This window comes from Eptesicus fuscus, chromosome 10, assembly GCF_027574615.1.
Source record: "Eptesicus fuscus isolate TK198812 chromosome 10, DD_ASM_mEF_20220401, whole genome shotgun sequence".
In the NCBI taxonomy this organism is placed as follows: domain Eukaryota; kingdom Metazoa; phylum Chordata; class Mammalia; order Chiroptera; family Vespertilionidae; genus Eptesicus; species Eptesicus fuscus.
The window spans coordinates 42,905,188-42,923,745 of NC_072482.1; positions in this window are offsets into that span (position 1 = coordinate 42,905,188).

An 18,558-nucleotide genomic window follows, 5' to 3' on the forward strand; every position below is an offset into this window, starting at 1 on the left:
CAGGCATGGCACTAGTCTTGCTTATTTTTTTTTTTGTTTGTTTATGTTTTACTTGGTGGATATTTCTTGGGGAGGGAGTGGGAGATGTATTTAAATCCTATATATTTATGAGAACAAAATAAGCTCAGCCCCTCATATGAACTAGTGGGTAAAAGTAAGCCCTTTCTTGGAGTCTCCCTTTTCTTATAAGCGTGATAATTAAAAATGTAGGTCGTGAGATTTAAATTCTGTATGTCTCTAATGATAAGGACTTAGTTTTCAAACCCCTAAGAACTTTGCAAAGTGGAATGAGTTTTAAGATGCAATAAGATTTCCCATTGCCGTGTTTTTAAATGCGTCTGTGATTTAACCTGACTTCATTTTTGTCCTGCTTTAGACAATTTGCCATCCTCCCCCCCCCCCCCAGGCTTTTAAAGGGCAAACTTGTTTCTTTAAAACAAAATTTTTATGAAAGAGGAGTGTTTTTAAAACAAATAATGCTGAACATATATCTGTAAAGTTGTTCTGTAATTTCAACACGACTTTTTGTCAGGATTCACAAAGAAAATGGTTTGATGTAAGTAGGGTAAATCTCTTGTGGAATAAAATTCATGATGCATAATACTCTTAAACATTTGATATCACATAGACAAAGGGTTGTTTTCCCTCTCCCTCGCTCAATTTAACCTCCACAAACGTGTGCTGCCCTATTATCTCTGACTTCTCTCTAAGCTTTCAGTAGAGTGACTCAGGGAGTCTTTTTGCCACTTTGATCTTTCTTTGGAAGCTCAGGGAACGCAACCGGGGGAGGCAACCGGGAGAGCGGGAACCTGAGCAGGCGGTGCCCAGGAGCATCACCTACTCAACGCCTGGTGGGGCCCGATGGCCTGGGGTCAGCAACGACTCTGTAACCATCTTCAGGCAGAGGCCCCGTTAAAGGTCTGAGAAGAGGATTCAACTGGGAGGAGTTGTTTTGCATCAGTTAAAAAAAAAAAAAAAAAATCCTTGCAAAGGACAACCGACTGTCTCAAAGCCCGGCGGCGCCCCAGGCGGGAATTAAAAGTTAGCCTGGCTTTCTGACGCCTGGCCGAGGGAAGACGCCGGGAGGGCTCGGGCCCGGGATGGGAGCGGGTTAGGAAGCCGGGGAGGAAGACTGCAGCCGACTCTGCCAAGAGGACTCTCCAGGAGCTGTACGTGGCCGAGGAGGCTGCGGCCCGCAGCAGCAGCCAGCGAGGACGCAGGGCCCCGCTCTAGGCCCAAGCTCTCGGGGACCCGGGGCTCTCCCGAACTTCCTTCGGGGCCTCGGAGAGTTGGAGGCGCTGAGGTCCAGGGGTGGAGTCGCCGGGGCCCTCAGGCCTACTGGGCCCCACGGTAGGGGAAAGAGGAAACCCGAGTCCGCCAGGGACCAACGCGGTTTCCAGGGGCGAAGCCAGCTTGGTGGATAGGTTCTTGTCCATTTGTATTCCCCGCGGCTCAGAGGATAAAGAAGGGACTGCAGGAGCCCGCAGGAGGCTCTCAGGAACACACAGGCCCAAGACCTGCTCTACGCCTCGGCCACTTCTTTCGCCTTAATCCGAGGCGGCAAGGGGCGCAGACCCCGGAACGCGCGAACGCCCGGGAAACTGTGTCCACATAGACGACCAGCTGGAAAGCCACGCCTCACAGACACCCACCCTCACAGATGTCACACAGAATGTGTTCCTTACAAATAATCCAGGTGTGCACTGGGCGCGGGGGCAGGGCGAAGGCGTGGTTTCCCTTAGTCTAGGTCCCGTCCCGGCTGAACTTGGCGAAACCGAGGGACGTAGACGCCCCGTCGCTCGCCGCGTTCGGGTTGGCATTGAATTAAGCTCAGGGTCCGGGACCCAGCAGGACCAGCTGCCCCCCATTCCGTGAAGCGGCGGGTCTCAGACCTCACCGCAACCCTCTCTTCGCTCCCGCAGAGGGGGCGTCAAACCTCTCCCGGGAGCGGGAGGGAAGGAAGGTCTGGGAGGGCAAGCGGGCGGAGGTATACCTAACAAGGCGTTTTCCCAAAAGCGTGGCACCCGCGCAAGGGCCGAGCCATGGCGAGTAAAGAGAGCAAAGGAGGCAGAGACGGGGCGCGAACTGGCAGGAGAAAAGCCCGGCGCGTGCGTGCGCTCGCACGTGTCCATCTATGTGTCCACGTGTGTGGGCGCGCGCGTGTGCACCTGCGCGCGTGTAATCTTGGGTGGGGGCGTCAGTACCAGCGAGCGTGTGCCTCCCGTCACTTGGAGAGAAAAAAGTCTTTTCTCAATATGAGCTACTTTAAGGAAATGATTAAAACTAAATTAAACTGTCAGGCCTCTGGCAAGACGAGCCCAGCTCCATTTCAAATAAAAGTCACCCAGGAAAGACCATTAGCAGAGTGTGTCCGTCTCAGCTACTTGGGGGAAAGGGACTGGCAGAAAAGCCTCGCCTGTCCAATCTGGGAGAATGGTACCTAGCGGAATCCATGTCCAGCCAGATAACTAACTGGGGCGGCGGGGGAGGGCGGGGGGAGTTTTTTGTGTGTTTGTTTTTTTTTTTTTTTAAGCATACCCGGTTCCTCTTCCTTATCTTTCTTGGTGCAGTTTAAAATTGGGCAGTTTCGAAAGATTTTTTTTAAGTGCATTCTCTGTCACCTCCCCCTGTGCTTTCTCAGCCTAGCCCTAGAGACTGAGAAAGAGAGAGCGAGCTTCCTGCTTAATATTATCTTACATAGGCTACTTGTATTTTCTTTATAAGCAATTGTTTATTTCTAAATTTAAAAATCATCGGCGTCAGGATTTCATTCTCCAGATAGTTTTTTTTTTTCTTATATACCTGACAATCGCCTTGAACGTTTTTAACCTTTAGGTCTGATTTCCCAGATTCAAGACCTGGCATACACGAGAGACTGTTTTTGGCCCCCCGAACTTGAGGCGCATCAAGTTGTCCCGGAATTTCCAAACAGGCAAGATTGGGACTTCCTTCCCGCGCACAAAAAGCCGTTTCCTATTAGCTAAAAGGTTAACCCCGGGAGAAATACAGAATAGATGGAAGAGTGGAGGTGAGCAAGGACCCTGTCCAAGCACTGAGAGGGGTACTTGTGTGGCAGCGTTATTTGGAATTTAATCTGGGAAGGAGCTCTATCCTATTGAGGGGCCGTGGATAGCCCACGCCGCGCTGAGTCTCCGGGCAGCGCTACCCATGCCAGCTTAGGTTCCCCTCTCCTCCCTTCCTTCCCCTTCCCTTGCCCGTTGTCTTCCTTCGGTTCGCACATACTCTTCTTCTCACCGCTCCCTCTGATCTGGGTCAATAAAAATAATAAATTATAACCTGGATAAATTTACAAAAGCTGCGGGAGTAAATCGGGAGGCCGGGGCTGGACGCCTGCGCTCTCGCGGGCCTCCTCCCTGCCGGGTTGCGGGCTGCAGCTGCAAGCCCAGGCCCGGTGGAGAAAGCGATCCCGAACCGCAGTTCCTGGATGCTGCTGGCTTCTGTTGAGCATTTGCACACACAGAGAGCACCTCCCAGGTGTTGGTGACTGTTGATTATCCACTTATTATCCACTTCCAACAACCAGTCTCTTCCAGATTCCTATCCGCTGCAACCGAGTCCTGCCACTCTTCTGGTGGCCCACGCAAGAGCCCTTCAGAGCGCCCTAGCGCCCAAACTCGGTTCCGGCCGAGAGAGATTCTCTTCTAGTGTTGGTTTTTCAATCAATGCTTCATTTCACACTGGGGCTTTGGGGAGGTGCGAGGTTTGGGGAGAGCTAAAGGAGAGTGCACTTTGAAGGTGAGCCTGCCTTCCTTCTTTTCTCCCTCCAACCTTTAAATTCTCCAACTGGAGGAAGAGAAAGGAAGGGAGAGAGGGAAGGAGCCTCTAACTGGCCAAGTCTGGGGGCGGTGAGGAAGTAAGGAAGGAACCTGTGATCTGTCCAAAAGAAACCCCACTAGGCTGAGCGAATGATTTTCCCCGCTCATGTCCAATTTCCAGCAGTATCTGCGCTGCCTCCAGAGTCCAGACAATATCACAGTTATTTTTCACCCTGTGCGTGAAAATCCGCAGCCTTCAATTCCTCATTCACTTACCTACATTCCTCCCACAACCCTATGCGTAGAGGTTAGTAATAAAAAATGTCCAAGAAGTCCACACTTGTGGCTATCACTAATACCTGATCCAACTAAATGATGCCTTGAAGGAGGTAATGAAATTAACAGCAGATGTAAATGAATACCCAAAGATGAGTAGGTGGACATTGCTGATACCAATGTTGCATAAATCGATTTGGACATAAATCACACTGACAATTAATGGGGAAATTAAATAATATTCTCAAACTAGTTAATGAGCAGCTGAATAGTTTGTGCTATATAATATGATGTTTACATTGATATTAAAATATGCAGCTTCATATTCTTTGACTTCAATATCTAATGCTGTTTTCCCCTATATTCAAATATTATCTTGAGTCTAGTGGTTTAATAAAATGCATTGAAAATGCAACTAAGTGCCCCTATTTAGACTCTGCTTAAGAATCACTAGGTATGGTGTTTAGCTTTTTATGAAAATCATTACACCCTCTAATTGGCTGTAAATTGGGCCCTGTTCTCCTATTTCACATCTGTAGATACCAACAGTTCTTAAACAGTGGAAATTCTGTGCACATTTATATAATCTGCTGAAAGTATAAACAATGAAGAATGTGGCTGGAATTTATTCATATTTTTGTACTGACAGATGAGGCATTTTAGTTTCAGCAGAATGAAAGGACTTTTAACAGATTAATTTAAAGCTAGAACTGTAACTGCACAAAAAGAAGTGAGCTATTGAAAAATATATTAGCATTGGGAATCAACCCTGAATGTAAACACATGGGCAAAATTATTGACAACAAACTATAACTTTTCTACATGACTTTTGGTTTGGTTTTCTTTTCACTTCTTATTGTGAAAACTTTCCCATCCTTTAAGAAAAGTGTCATAAACAAGATAAGTGAAAAGTTGAAAGGCTTAGGGGTTTTTCCTCTTTTTCTATATGAAAATCCTAAACTTTGTCTCAAAATAATCTTACTGGAATATACTTCCAACCTAATTTTCAAGAAGAGCCAAATGAGAATCTTCAAGCAAAAGACCAAAGAATGATAATAATAATAACTACTCTACCAAAACATTTAGACATTTTGGATATGTTGCTTGTAAAGAATCTTCAGCATAACAATACTGCATTTTTGAATTACTGCATTTCCAAATTCAGTCGCCTGAAGAAAGTGGGGGGCGGGGAAGCTATCTCAATCTATGCATAATTGGTGATGTAAATTTAGAATAACTAGCATTTCTAGAAAGACCTGTGCTTTTTATGTTAACCTTTAGTCTTTGGTGCGGGTTCCTTCTCAAATTACATAAAATGTACTTTAAGAAGCACTCACTACCTGCTACAGATGTCCAAGAAAAACTGAATTATGGAAGTCGGAAACATATGGCAGTTGCCTATTGCACAAGGAAGGTACATATGAAAGTTATAAATTTCTTTCTTTAAGTCAGCATTGTAAACGCATTTTATAGGGTTCACAGTATGTATTACATCTGTAGATTTAATTTTTGAAATATACGTTTTTTTGGGAGATATTTGTGGTTTGGGATTCTAAGAGAAAGCACTCATCTCTATGTGTCAGAAGTGAAGAAAAAAAACAACAACAGATAAAAATAAATATGTGGAGAAGCAAATATTTTTAATTTCCCAGCTGGTTATACTGGAAAGGACAACAGACCATCTATTGGCAAAGGATTACTCACAACACAGAAGTTGCCCGTCAGCAGAAAGTGCTGCATTTATTGAGTTCCCGAGAAGAAGCAGAGATGTCAACTTGAGCAAAGCCAGCTTGGGGCCCATATAAAAACCACCAAAGGAAGATTTGGACTAGGCAGATGTCAAAACCTCACCAGTTCAATTTGTTCGTAACAAAAATTTCCCACTGCTTTTTTTTTACTCTTTCCCCCATCAAAATATTAGATTTAATTTTATTTCATTTAGTACCCTGAAACCATGTTTTGAATGCAATCATAATTTAATATTACATATTCATTATTATCAATGGACACCAAGTAGTATCAAATACCAGAGTATCTTCCCTTAAACCTCCAAGTTATTTAAAAGTAATCCCTCCAATTTTCTACCTGAAGCCCCCTGTGGTGTCTTTAAATTTAATTTTAATTTGTGGATTTTAAGAGTCACAGCTCTCTTGTTCCAGTTTATTTGGAGAAATGTTAGAAGCAAGTTATGTGCATGGTCCTGGTCAAAAAGGAGTTTAAACAAATATGTACTTGTTTCAATGCCCTGAGTGGGACAGGTGCCTACAGGTAAGGTCGCTGTAGGTTCATATCAAGAAAACCAACCTCAGATTTCCACTTGTGGTAGCGCAGAAAAGTGCACAAGGCTTATCTCAGCTTTGTTGTACTGGGATGTAATTTACTTTGGGAGGAGGGGGTATGCGAACTAATAACAGATGCACCCTTCCCAGACATGTTTTATTTAGTTGTGCTTTGAGTTCCACTTGTGATCAGTTGCTGAGTGGTCCCCTGTGTGGGTTTTCTTTTCTCCAGTTCCTGCCTGACTGAGGGCGAGTCCTGGCCAAGCTTTTGACCATTGGGTCTATGTGGGTCTGTAAGAAACTGAGCTTTCATTATTGGGGGCCTCTGGATAGATGGTGGAGAGGAATCCCCGAGGCGCAGATAAGACTATCCTGTTCTTTTATTATTATCTATTCACAGAAATCTGGGAACAAGGCAAGTGCCAGGGAAATTTCTGATTTCCTTCTTTTCCTTGTTTTAGATCGCGTCCAGAGCTCCCACCCTGACCTTTCTGCTCCCCCTCTCATTAACATTTATAACTAGAGCTTTTCAAGGGGGAGCCCTAAAATAGCATTTATTATTCATTATTATTTAATAACAAAAACAGCAATAACAGTAAAAAGAAATAAATAAATCAGTCCAGTTTCCAAGGGCACCCTAGAATCCCTGGGGCGGATCCGACTGGTAAAACATTTAGGTTTAGGAATTTTCATTCTCTATGTTGTTCCACGCCTGAAATTAAAATCCAGGCTGGGTTTCTGAAGCTCAATTTGTTTTGGTCAATATCTGCGTTTTCTTTCATTTTGTTTCCGTTGGGTTTGGTGCCTTTTCTTTCTTTCTTTTTTTTTTTTTCATTCTCGAAGACAATCTGATTTACAATTTGACTGAGAGTTGCATTTCTGTTTAGAAGGTGAAACGTCCAAGTCAGTTAGCCAAATTATTCCCCGACGGCTCCAATATTGCGCCAGAGTCCCAGAGTCAGTTATTTTTATGTCTGACTGTATTTCAAATGTTCAGGGTGATAAATAAAACCCGCCTCAAGCTGCAAACTATCTTAGTGTGACGAGGAACAATTGACAAAAATTAACCTAGCCAAAGCGTTGGGGTTCTCGAGAGCGGCTGGAGCATAAATCAGCGTTGCCGCGGCTTCAGGAAGCCGCGCGCTCAGAGTCGCGCGCCGGAGGCAGCCGGGGACTTGCAGCAGCGGCTGGGCTCGCCAGACCCGAGTGGTAGGGGGTTGGCCGAGGGGATCGGACCGGGGATCGGACTAAGCCCCAGGTTCAGAGTCATCCAAGGAAGGGTCATGCTTGGGGAGAAAGGCATGGCCACGCCTAAGCGACCCCCTAATCCATAGTCAAGCATTCTCCAGTGGGATGTGTGAATGAAATCAAAGGGGGGCAAACTTGGGGGGGGGGGGCGGAGGGAGGATTGTGCAGCGGGGGTTGATTGCTCAAGTCACTTGAAAGGGAGATTCGTCTCAGCTATTAAGAATTAAACCCTTTTTACGGGAAATCAAGAAAGGCGCCCTGGGAAGCTTTCTGCGGCGGCGCTGTTGCCGCCCAGAGCCCGGAGCCCGGAGCCCGCCGGCACAGCCGCTTCCCCTGTCACCCGCCCCCTATCGGAACCCGCTTCCCCGGAGCGATTGGCCCGCGCGGCGCCTACTGGACCTGTGGGTCACGCAGGGCGGGGCGGGGCGGGGGGTGGCGGACCTCTGGACCGGTCCCCAGCCGCAGCGGTGGTGGCCCGCGACCAGGTGCGGCCCGACTCAAGCTCAGCAGCCACGGGGTTTAGGGGCCGCTGAGCCTGGAGTTTTTGTTGGTAAGTGCAAAGAACGGCCCTTTTGGTGCTAAGTGCACAGTAAGTGCGAAGACGAAATACATCACCTCCCAGGGCGTCTGTCCAGAAAAGGCCTCTCAGCCCCCTGCCGTGCGGACCCCGCTGGGCGTTACTGATTAGAGTGGGCGCCCGCGCCGCGCCTGCGCCTCCGCTGGCCGGCCGAGAAGGACGCGCAGCCCGGCCACTGCGCGCCACTCGCACCGCTCGGCGCTTGGCTCCTCGGTGATAAAAACCACCAGAAACAACCCAGACTCATAAATACTGCACCGCCGCGCACACGACGGCCTGGGCCGCATCCCGGGAGGCGACCGTGACCTTAGACACCGCGAGCGCGACGTGTGTGCAGTGTGCGTGCGCGTGCGCGTGCGCCGATGTGCAGATGCTCCTCGGGAGGTCGATCTCGGTGGCCACCTGAGAGCGGGGAGGGAATGGAGTTGCGGGGAGATAAGGCTGTTATCGTCTTATCTGTATTTTCATTAAAAGTTTCCTTTAAAAAAAAATAAATAGGTTAAAGTGAGTAACACCTAAAGCCCAGGCGGGGAGCTATCGTTCCCGGGGGCGCAGGCCCCGCTTTTCTGCGGGCAGCACGGGGAACTGGCCGAACGCTGCTGAGGTCTGGCGGCCGGGTCCCAGGAGCTCGGCTGCACCCTCAGCTGCCGGGCCGTCGTCCCCCGTTTCCTTCCCCGAGGGCGAGGGCGTAAGTACGAATGCGCCCGGGCCTCTGGCCCCAGCCTGCGCTGGCGCTCCTCCCGCTCGGTTTAGGATTCGGGGACTGCGGAGGCGAACGGAGCTCGCTCAAGACGCAGTTTCCTACGGGTTTGTTTCGTGATCCTGCCCACGTCCTGGCCCTAACCACCTCCGCATTGCAACGGGGATGATAATCCTTGCCCGCCCAGCTCGCCCGCCGGGGGTGGTGGCAGTTACATTCCGGTAGGGGACGTAGGGGGCTGATAGAGACCACTGACCGGTCAGGTTTGGGGGCGGAAGTTGGGGGGTAATTCAGGCCTTGGCCTGCGAAAACCTCCCTAATGAAGGGAACTCGTGGGCGTTTAGGTTCCGCTCAGCCCGCCAAGCCGCGGACGCTCAGAAAGGCCAGGCCCTGGGTGGAGACACGGGGCACCCTTGGGGACCGTGAGCGGCCGGCCCCAGCGCGGCTTAAGGCGGGGCGGCCTCGCCGGTACTCCCCTAGGCTGGGCTGGCTCCGCACCCTCTATTGGGTTTGGTGCCGATCCCTCCACCTGGCCGCGGGGGCAGCAACTAAGGGAGACTCCAGAACCCGGGGCCAGAGCAGGAGCTGAGTATCATAGGAACCCAGGCTGAAAGGAAAGCCTGGTAGATTGTGGAGATCTGTGGACACCATGGAGGCAACCCTGAGTCATGCAGTACCAGCCCCAGGGAAGACATCGGCCTCTCTGCCAAGCCTCTGCAGAGAGAGTCTATAAAGGAAGAAGTCTCCCAACACTTTATAAAACTTATTATAAAACCCTCTGGAAGAGGAGGCATCCACATGGATGGAGAGCGACAATTAGAAATAAAAGGTAATTAGAAGGAGAAACCTGAAAGGAATAGTAATATGTGTTTTCTTTGCAATCAAGTGCCCCTTAACCCCGAAGTAAACTAACCCTCAAACAAAAAAATACTTCAGTTTTCCCAATTACCATAATCATCACCCCAAATAATGGTCTCTGAATAAGTTTCTCCCCCATTGCTCCATTTAAAATCCCAGGACACTTTGCCTAATAACTTTCTTGACTTTGCTCATCAGTGAGGTTCTCTTTGTTTTGGTTTGTTGTTGATTAGAAAGGTACCTTTCACAAGTTTATCAGTAGGTCATCTGTTTCAATCTGTTCCCATCTTGAATCATAGTAGACAAAAAAAAAAAAATGAATGCAAAATAACCTGTATATGGGGTCATGATCTAAGATGGTTAGGCTCTCAGTCGCAAAGTTATTTCTAAGAAAACTTTATTTTAAAAAATGAAAAACATTTTGGGGCAGTTACAGTTACATTAGTACATGTTGTGGAAATAAGGTTGAGTTAGAAAAAAATTATTAGAAACAGCTGTGATGTTAATATTTCAAAACCTAAAGTATTCAGTATGCTCAGTATCTACTTTTCATCATATTTTTTTTTCTGGTGCATCCACATAATGCACTACTCCTTGTGTGTAATACAAGACACTTGTTTAATAAAGCAAATGATTGTCTGTGTCAGGGAGATTTGGTCCTCTCTCCCTCTCCCAGTTCATGTGCAATAGATCAAAGACCTGAATTACCTCTGCCTTTCTAAAGGCAGCCAGATGGTGTCTTGATTTTTCTTCAGATTTTTTTTTTAGCAACAGAATTCAAAGGGCTAAAGAATCCGTGTGATGCTACAGATGAAAGCTCTACCCAGGTAAGTTATTTTAAAATGAATATCATGTATACCTTACTTTATTCCACCAAAGTTTTGTGCAGTCTCATGAGAATACATACAATAAATACGTATGAAATGGTGAGTAAAAGGTAAGGATGGGGTAAAAAAAGAAATCACAATCCAGAGTCGATATGGGAAGAAAAAAAATGAACTCTGAAATGCACGTGGAGTATTAGACAGTTGTTGAAGAGAAACTTTAAATTTGTCTCTGAGCTTCCTAGCAGCAAGAGTAAAAGGTGAAATATGATCCTCATCTAGTACAGAGAGAGATCATATCAGTTTCATGCAGTAAACAATACATTCCCTAAGGTGATGACGATGATGATAATGATGTTAGTAGTGATAATGATGATAGCAGCAGCAGCAGCAGCAGCAATGGTGTGTTTTACATGCTGCTGTATTTGCGAGACCAATTGCCCCCCTCTCTGCCAAGTCTCAATACACTCACATATTCTTCTTGGGATATTTTTACTTTGTTATAGTTAGACTAGAGCTGCTTCTCTCATAGAGGCAGTTTAGTGTTCAGAAAGAATTTTGGAATCAGAGACCTGAATTTACTGCTGGCTTTTATACTTATCACTAGCAGCCCGTTTGCACGAAGATTCGTGCAATAGACCTTCATTCACCTGGCTGCCTGCACCAGTTTTCTGCCAGCACCGGGGACCCAGGCCTTGGCTGTGGCCACAGCCTTCTGCCTTCTTTCAGGGTCAGGGCTTGGCCTCAGGCGGCGGCCTTGGCTCAGCTGCACCCAGCCTCCCTGCTAGGAGCCGACCCCCATGGTTGCCTGTGATCCGTGCAGGCTCCCCGCTGGTGCCCAAGGCCGGGAAAGCCTCCGCCCCAGGCTTTCCCGGCCTTGGGCTCCGCCACACCCCAACGTCCCTGCAAGGGTTTCCTGGTGGGCATGGTTGGTGGGCATGGTTGGTGGGCGTGGCTTGTGGGTGTAGCGAAGGTACGGTCAATTTGCATATCACTCTATTATTAGGTAGGATTATGCTATAGCCCTTGGCAAGGCACTTAATCTCTGTCTCTGACACTTAGTTTTCTTTATAAAATGGAGACAATCTATCCCATAGGCTTAAAGAGAGGATATTCCAGAGCCTGAAGCTAAGAAACTTTTTCTAAGCCTTAGGCTATTATTGTTGTTTTTATTGTTATTAACATAACACAAATGTTAGATTTCTTCCTTCTTTTCCACAGCCGTGCAGCATTCAAGGGCACTTGTACTTTTGGGCCTCAGAGCAAATGAGAATGTCAAAGTTTGGACTTGAAGACCTATCAGTACAATTAGATGAACAAGATCTCTAAGCTCACTTATCTTCCCTACTTGCCCAAAGTAGCAAAATTTCTGGAGACAGAAGAGGATATTGGTAAGATGGGCCTTGTTGTGAACCAGTAGGTCAGTGCCCAAGACTGCAGGTCTCCATGGGTGTTCTGTACAGCAGCCCCATCCCTAGTCACCAGCGAAGGTGACACCTTGATATTGAGATGAATCAAGGCATGAATGAGTTCTAAGAGGCAGTAGATATATCTCTGTCTATTATTTTGAGAGTGTCAGGAACACTGCAGTTTTGTAGGTCACTACAGAAAATCAATATTCTCATAAATACTGAGGATTTGAGGCAGGAGCTAAATACAAGGTGACACTTTCCTTGCCCAGCCACTTATTGTGTAGAGCTTTTAAACTAAGTACTTGCAAAGAGCCCAGTAGTGGTTCTAGGTTTTATAGCGACAAGTTCTTGTCCTGGTTTCACCGCCTAAGGCAGTTGGCCTCCTAGAAGTCTTCTTTTGTCCCTCTTTCTTCTTCCACGTTTCACTTATTCATTTCCCACTAAACTCTCACCCTTCTCCTCCTACTAAATGTTGTGGGTTGATAATGGATTAAATATCAATCTAGTGTAGCTAAGTCTCTATATTTCCCAAGGTTAGTTATATCTTAGAGAAATATGGAGATGTATATGTACATGTTTGACCTGTTCTACTAGATTGTAAGCTTCCCAAGGTCATAAACTTCATGATGTTTATGCATTAATTGGCAGAATTTAGAACAGCAGATGATTTGTCTCAGGTTGAGGCTTCCCATGACTAAGCTGCCAAGAAGCAGCATGGCACAGCAGGATAGGCAAAGACTTGGAGTCAGAAGAAACTCAGGGCTTTGTTGGTTCTATTTCTGACTCCATAATCTTGTGCAACCACCTAACATCTTTAGATTCTACCTAAAGTATTTAGATGAGATGATCCCAATGGTGCCTGCCACAGAGCACCAATATTTTATGACCCTCAATCCACTTTCCAGCTGAGTGTAATCTCATCCTCCTCTGAGTTAGCCCTCATGGCATTTTATTTCTCCCTCTTTTAGGCCTGTGACACATCCTACTTTACATTAAAATGATTAGAAACTATTTTTTAAAAATATATTTGTATTGATTTCAGAGAGGAAGGGAGAGGGAGAGCTAGAAACATCAATGATGAGAATCATTGATTGGCTGCCTCCTGCATGCCTTGCACTGGGGATTAACTAGGATGGAATGGAGACTTCCTGGTTCATAGATTGATGCTCAGCTACTGAGCCATGCCAGCCAGGCTAGAAATGATTTCTTATCTTCTCTGTTAGATCACAAGCCCCACGAATGCAGGAATGGTGTCTACATTGGTGTTACAGAAAGACATAGTGTGTTTTGCACCACTCTACTCCAGCATTTTTGAGTGAATCAAATTTGACCTGTTATTTATAGCATCCACTAATTTGGTATAAAAAGAGGGCAGGCTAACACTCTGCCATTTTGTGGGACTGGTGCACATAGGCCTGCTGTGTCAAGTCCTGCTGTCTTGTCTCCATGTCAGCCAGGATGCACACAGTTATACTTGTGCTTGTTGTGTGTGGGGTATAGGCCAAATGACCCTGAGCAAATACCCAGCTTCTTTCCGTACCAAATGCATCAAATGTGGCAGGAGGAAAGCAGGCTTTATGATGGCTTTTTCTAGTGGAATTTTCCCCACCTAATGAAGGTCAATGGTGGGTATTGAACAGTGTTCTGTGCAGCCAGCAATGGAGCTCCCCTGGTCCTGGGTAGGAGGTTCAGAGAGGCCTGCTGGTTCTTATGGCATGGTTTGCTTGGCCATGTTTGACAGCTCCCTGAATCTCTCTCAGGAAAAGGGAGATGGAAAGAAATGAGAAGACAGTTATACTCTGTTAAGGTTTATGCATCTGAATTCCTCTCCTGGCTTTAATGGATTTCTGAATAAGGCCGCAGGCAGAAACAATAGGCTGTCTTCTAGTATAGTCCTGGTGGGAGAAGGATACAGTAAATTCTCATAAAAAGGCATTTCCTTATTTCCGCTATACTAGTAAGTTGGGTCATTGGGCCTACAGCTCTGCCTCTAGCTCAGTCCTCTCCGTTCACTTAACCTGGAGCTCCTCCAAGCAGCCCTTTATGTTGTGGCCCATCCAGGCCTCAGGCTGGACCAGCTGGCACAGGATTCCTGCACTTCATCCCTGGCAGACTGGTACTTCTGGAGCTTCTGCTGCGATTGCTGGATGCCACCAAGTTGCTAGACTTGCTTGTTGCCTTGATTACTGATATGATCTCCATGTCACTTTAACTTCCTGTTTAACTGCACACATGCTTGGGTCTTGCATGTTGGAGGCCTTGCCTCCAAGTTTGCTATAGAAAGGGAAGAGAGAGTGTCTGGGGAGAACACACTCATTCTAAATGACCTCAGCCTGGAAGTGACACCTGAGACTTCTGTTCATATTCTATTATTGACCAGAAATCAATCCCAATGCTCCACATACCTGCAGAGGAATTGGAAATATAGTATTTCTTTTCTTGTTTTCCCCAGGAAATAAAAATAAAACTATTTGATGGTTACCTAGCTTTTCCTCTGTCACAAATTTTGAAGGGAAACACCTCTCTTCTGTATAAGGGAATTTCCAAAGCTAGTATGCCCCAGAATCAAAGGACAGAGAAAATAGAATCTATTGTTTAATCAGGTTTGCAAACTAAGATGAGTATTGTAGGCTGATATTTTGATATTTGGTTTTTGCTCTTATGGAGTTGGGTCAAAAACAAAGTTCTCTTGGAGGTCAGGGAGAATTACAGTTCCTGGGATGGAAACATGGTGTCTGGAGAAAGATGAGGATGTGAAGAGCCAAAGGATATCCACTTATTGTGGAAACAGCCATCCAGTGTTAAAACCCTAAATGCATGTATCACAGATTTCCATTACAAGTCATTTTCAGTGACTTGGAACTTGGGAAGCTTTAGCCAACAAGCTATAGTGATATAAAATCCAGGAATTAATCATGTCTTATCTGGCCTTTTACTTTTAGTCTTAATACCTGCTATCAGCACTCTCCTTTCCTTCTCTGTCTTTGTTAACATTTTATTTGTATCTTTAATGATTTAACAGATGTCAAACTTTGTTATGTGTTTGACAGAGGCTGATGTTGCTTGAATATCTTTGCCCAGGTCTGGCTCATTTATGAGGGAATAACAGACCACTGATGTCATTTTCATGTGCTTTGATGGAAGTTTTAGTGTCCCAATATCCCTGTGGAAGGAGTTTTACACTTCTAAAGTGGTTGCAGCCTTCTTGTTAAGTTCTTTTCCCAACACGCTTTTGCATTTTACCTTCTCACTGAACAGTATATTGTAATACCATTTAGGATAGTTGTTTCAACACCAGTACACTCAAATTTTCCAGATGAGAAGTATAGTTAAGAGTAAAGCACTCAAAATCTTAAGTTGCTAGGAAAGATGATGGACACTGCTCATTGATCTGTATTTCTAGTCTTCAAAGAGACTAGAAAAACCTTTGTGTTGTCTGTTCTTAGAACAGTTACATTTATTGTTTAAAATAGCGTGACATATTATTCTCATTCCTGAACTTGTGTGTGAGAAGGTCTTAGAAGTCTTGCCAGAATCCTAGAAACTGCACAATTGGTTAATGTTCCTTGGCCATATTCAAAGAACCCAAGGAAGGCTCTAGCCAAAGAGAGGAACTCAATGGGGTTACATTGAATGCCAGGAGACATATGCTATAAACTATACTGTCCACAGGGAAGACCTGGCCTTCACCTTAAAGAATTTAAAGCTGAGTCCTGGCCGGTGGGTATGTCATTGGCCCGTGCACAGGAGGGTCAAGGTCACGTACCTGGGTTGAAGATCTCAGGGCCCATGCAGGAGGCAACCAATCTATTGTCTCTGTCATATTGATGTTTCTCTCGCTCTCTCACTCTTCCTTTCACTCTCTCTAAAAATCAATGGAAAAATATCCTTGAGTGAGGATTAACAACAACAGAAAAGAATTTATAACTGAATGAACTGTGTGAAAATTCAAAAACAAATTAACTATATTAATAGGGCAGGGAAAGCATGGTTAGAGTCAAATCAGTGATAATATCTAAAGGACACTTAGGTAAAAATATTTGGCCGATATTTCTTTAGGCAGAAATATTTTTAAAAATCTAAGGAGAAGTCAGGGCCAAATGAAGGAGTAAGAGTTGACAATTTGCTTCTGGTACACTTACTGTCTGTGTGACCTTGGAGGAAGTTCTTTACCTTTTATGAGCCTTCATTTCCTCAACAGAAAAGTAGAGTAGTATGGACCTTGGCAAATACATTAGCTGATTATGTGGTTTGATGAGACAGTATATTTGAAAGTGTTTTAAAATGGGTACATGCTTCATCAAGGTAAAGGTGAAGAGAGGCCTTATTTTATACTCTCTCCTCTCTGCTTTCTGCATTATCTGCCTCCCACCTGGGCATCCAGGCACACACTGCTGTGACTCTTTGTTGCAGCACAAGTAAAGAATCCAACAGGAAACCACACTTTGGTAGAGGTGGTATGGAGGTGATTGCTTTTTTGTATGTTATTTGGTACCTTAAGTATATATAAAACTGGTAATTTTGGTAGTGACTGTTCCCTCCGCCATCCTCCCCCCCCCAAAAAAAAAGAGTTTGCTTCTAGCTGCTAAGATCATTTACTATGTAAATGGAAACATAATTTAACTACAGTAGGAGGTGGTACTTCAGGTTAGTTCTCTGAAAATCAATTTGCTAAATTACCAATTGCAGCAAACCATGAGGCATATGTCTTTCACCAGGTGAAAGAGAATTTGTAAAGAGCCTTTTCACCAGTAGAAGGACAGACAGGGATTGGGTATACACCTGAAGAAATAGAAAAGGCAGTAAAAATGTATTTAAAGGAAAGCTCAGCCATTCACATCTTAAATGTTGAGTCCTGGGTAATTGCTTCAGCATCTGAAATGGGAATCACATGGGAATTTGATAATTGAGCTTCCCTATCAAATCACTATGAAAACTACTGGTGTGAACAATCACAAAATTCAACAATAACTCTGAATTGATCATTCAACAACTTGGTCTGACCAGTAAAGGATGACTATTGATTCAAATGGGAATGGGTTGGGTCTAAACTGCTTTCCCCATCTGTGTGTGTGTGTGTGTGTGTGTGTGTGTGTGTGTGTGTGTGTGTGTGTGTGTTTTGAGGAAGGAGAGCATTGCAGTGGTGCCATTTAGGCAATGGACATTTTTACAGCGAGAGGAAGAGAGAGATAGAAACATCACTGATGAGAGAGAATAATGGATTGGCTGCCTCCTGCATGCCCCCTACAAGAGATCAAGCCTGCAATCCGGGCATGTGCCCTGACCAGGAATCAAACTGGCGACCTCTTGGTTGCTAGGTCTGTGTTCAACCACTGAGCCACACCAGCCAGGCTAGACAATGGAAATTTTCAAAGCTGAGTGAGAGTTAGGGTTATAGTTTATGCAGTTTGGAGCAGGATCCAGAATGATGTTGAGAATAAGAGAGGCAAATGCGGGAGGTGAAATGGCCCATGGAACCCAGGTGTACAGGACCCATCCCGTGAACATTGGAGTCTAGGCCCAGAGTGGCCAATCAGATTTCAGAAGTACCCACAGTGGGTTTAGAGCTCTGGTTAGGAATGGTTCTGGAGCCCCCTCAGGTGGTCAGAGATGTGGGTTGGTAGCATCAATGCCAGCATCTTAGGCAGTGAAGGACCAAGGCAGTTGATGCTGGATCAGAAGTCAGGAACCCAAGTTCTGGTCCCAGTGCTTCCCTTAAATTGATGTAGACCCATGCTTCTTGAACTCTCTGTAAAGGACTATGACATATTCTTAGCTTGTGCCGTATGTGACCTACAAGTGAATGAGATGACAAGTGAGCTGGACTACACACAGTAATAAGATGAATTTACTAATCATAGGTTTAATGTCACAGAAATGTCAAATTACTGTAAGTTTCAAGTATTTATTCTCCATTTTTTATCTTACCTCTTTATGGATTAATAATAAGCAGTTTACGGACTGTCACTGGAGGATGTTCTCAAAGTTGTTTTCTACTTCGACAGTTGAATGCTGATGTGGTAGAGGCACAAATCTTTCAAATATGGCAATGCTTCCTTTATGGGCCATTATTAGAGAACTAGAGGCCCAGTGCACAAAATTCGTGCACCGGGGGGGTGGGGGGTGGGGCGGTGTTCCCCTCAGCCTAGCCTGCACCCTCTCCAATCCAGGATCCCTCGGACATCCCTCTCACAATTCTGGACCCTGGCTCTTCATTGCTAACCTGCCTGCCTGCCTGATCACCCCTAACTTCCCCCCCTGCCAGCCTGATGACCCCTAACTGCCTTTGCCCGCTGACCTGATTGCCCTTGACTGCTCCCCCCTGCCGGCCTGGTTGCCCCCAACTCCCCCCCCCCCCCCCGCACCAGCCTGGTTGCCTCTTACTGCACCCTTTGCCAATCTGGTCGCCCCCAACTGCCCCCTCTGCCAGCCTGGTCACCACTAACTGCCCCTCCCCCCACTGCTGGCCTGATCACCCCTAACTGCCCCCCCTGCCAGCCTGGTCACCCCCAACTGCCCCCCCCCCACTGGCCTGGTTGCCCCTTACTGCCCCGTTTGCCAAACTGGTTGCCCCCAACTGCCCCCCCCCCCTTGCTGGCCTGGTTGCC